This window comes from Lactuca serriola, chromosome 3, assembly GCF_051521515.1.
Source record: "Lactuca serriola cultivar US96UC23 chromosome 3, Lser_US96UC23_V15, whole genome shotgun sequence".
NCBI lineage: Eukaryota > Viridiplantae > Streptophyta > Magnoliopsida > Asterales > Asteraceae > Lactuca > Lactuca serriola.
Genome location: NC_136410.1, coordinates 298365531 through 298368597, shown reverse-complemented (window position 1 = coordinate 298368597; position 3067 = coordinate 298365531).

Below are 3067 nucleotides of genomic sequence, written 5' to 3'. Positions count from 1 at the left end.
TCAGTGTCGGCAGGTTGGACATTTGAGGGTCAACCGTCCACAGTTTCCTGCAGGACCGGTGCAGGCTCTAGCATCGGCCACCTTGAGGAGTTCAGGAGGAGGACAGGATGGAGCAGAGCCCGAGGGCTCAGGGTCGTGCTTATCGGCTTGCGGCAGAGGGAGACGGAGCAGTGCCGGAGGCAGCTGCGGGTATGACGCTCTCTTGATGTCTTGAGTAGCTTGCGTTGATTGTGGCGTATTGTTTGTGCTGGTGTCTGGTGTGGATTTTGATGCGGTATTCGTTGTTTCGCGGGTTTGGCATGGTTATGGATTAGTGCTTCAGGTTTTCGCTTGGCATTCGTTGTTCCCTGATGGTTTGGTATGATTATAGTTTGGTGTTTTGGTACCGGTAGCCTTGTGCGGTTTTCGATGCGATATTCAACCTTTGGCAGGTTGTGGGTTTGGTTATGGGTTATTGCTTGGGAATTCCGTTGGTCATTGTTCGTGAGGGTTGATAGTGGAGATGCGGCACTGGGTTGAATGATGGGTAGCATCTACAGTCGTGGAATGGATGATTGAAGGACTAGATTCTTGTGAGTGGGTTAATCAGGGAGGAGGTGTGTTTTGCTGAGGGTTGCTTACGCTTGAGGGAAGAAGTCAGTGGGTAAATGTTCTCTTTGTGCAGGATGGTTCTGAAAGGTCGTTAATGACGATCGGTGGCAGTTAGTCAGTGCTTTAGTGGGGGAGAATTGTAAAATTCTCCGGGAGATCGATGAGTATGTAAGGGTGCTTAGCTGTTGGGATTTAGCAGTGTTTGTCAGCGCAAAGTATAGGCCGACGAGAGCGAGTGTTGGGTATGCGGGGCGAGATACAGACCTAGGGCATTTGATTGTGGAGGCCTGAGAGGAGGTCGGGATCAAGCTTGAGTAAGTAATCGGAATTTTGAGATCAGAGTATTGGTACGTTTGAGGTACGTGATGGGTTGTACTGCATTAATCCCACGGGATTATGTTGTGCATGTTTCTAGGGCTGGAACCGGAAGGTTCCCAGAGTTAGAACCTGAGGGTTCGCAGAGTTTGGGTGTACGGACCCACAGAGATATAGCCTTGAGTGGCTAGTATGTGTTATGGGAGTCGGCCCAGTCATACTGGAGACTCTGTTGGTATTGCTGGATTAGTTTGAGATTTGCGGATCGCGTATGCTGCAGTGTGATTGCATTGGAAGGTCTGGCCCCGGGTTATTGATCTTGTTTAGCGGAGGCAGTGATTTTGATGAGTGGAGAGAGTGCATGGGATTGAGAGCCCCTGCAATGAGAACCAGAGTATGTGAATAGCAGTTACGCAAAAAGGGTGGTGTCGCTTGGGGCGAGCACCGTGGCACCGGTTGGAGTGGCATTATGTTCAAGAGAGTTCCGTGGAAAAGGAAAAGAGGAGGGTATGTAACTCCGAAGGGGGTGCAAGTTCACGAAAGTGAAAGCTGCAGAGCAGAGTTATGGTTAGAGTATTTCGAGTATGGTTTTGAGCATCGTGTTCGCGGCAGTGGAGTAGGAACCCATCCGGTTGGGATGTCTGTTGAGGCTCAGAAGGGATGCATGGAGAGAGAAAATCTTAAATTCTCAGTGTGAATCTGATCAGAGTGTAGGGTGGATGTAGTGGTTCATATTGGGAGATGTTCGAGGATATCATCAGTGTATCGGGTCTTTCCACCTGCGGGTGTTGGGACTAGTTCAGTAGGTGTATGTGATGGCAAGAGGGAACTTGTGAGAGTTGCTCTGAGAGTGAGAACGGATCCCTCAGTCGGTCCGGAATGGGCAAAGTGGGCTTTGGATCGGGGATCCGGTGGTTCAGGGTTTCCTAACCCTTATGGGTTGAGTGATCGTTGAGATTTGGAGCAGAGTGCATCGTGGGTAATTTCCGATTACAGAGAGTGATGAGCAGTTCAGAGTTCGTACTTTAGTTGACAGAGCAGACTCAGCAGGTTAAAGAGAGTTAGTGATCGTCTAGAGTTAACAGGAAAGTTATGCAGGCAGACGCCGTTACGAGCATGTGATTCAGGTCAGCGACTTCGTATTTCTGATGGGGTGCTTCGATTTAGGAAGAGGGGTAAATGGGGGGCCCCGGTATGTTGGGTCTTTTCGTGAAGGTGCGAAGGTAGGAAGGGTGGCCTATCGTTTGGAGCTGTCAACGGAATTGGGACGGATCCATGACACTGGTATGTGTCGCAGTTGAAGAGGTGTATAGCGGATGAGTCAGCAGTGGTTCTACTAGAGAACGATTAGGTGGATGCGAGCCTGTGTTACGTCGAGAGGCCAGTGGCCGTCGGAGATCGGAAGATCAAGGTTCTGAGGAACAAGGAGGTACCTCTGGTATTGGTTCAGTAGCGGTCTCGGGAGAGATCGGTAGTGTCTAGGGAAGCCGAAACGTGAGATGCGGGAGCAGCAGCCAGAGCTGTTCTCAGAGTGAGACTTCGAGGGCGAAGTCTAATTCTAGTGGGGGAGAATTGTAACAGCCCAAAATCTCAAGTATTGTTAAATTGCATTTTGGGGTGTTTTAAAGGGGAGACTCGGCGAGTTGGAGCAAGACTCACCGAGTAGGGTCGCAGATTTGGTCGCGGGTTCGCGACTGGACTCGACGAGTCCAGGTATGGACTCGGCGAGTCGACGCTGTTCAGCGGAAACCCTAGCCGTTTCGTATTGGGTCGTATATAAGGGTTGTTATGTCGTCATTTCACGTCTTTTGGCCGATTGTGGAGAACCCTAAACGACTGTGGCATCTAGAGCAAACTTGAAGGCCATTATTGACTTTGAAGGAATTGTGGTGCAAGAAGAGGAAGGATTTTGGCCAAAGGAAGAGCGAGGGGGGTCGAGTTCTGAGGTTTGGGGACACAGAGAGTACGTTTTCAGGTTATGTTTCGGACCATTCCTGTTATTTTGATGTGTACACGAATTTAGGGTTTATGAAACCCATTTGGGATTAGATGAATTGTTGTGTTACTATCCAACGTTTATAACCCTGTATTAGTACCCCTTAGAGGTCCAGAAGGTCCCATGTTTGTATATTCGGGAAAATATGTATCTCAGGAAGCAGTT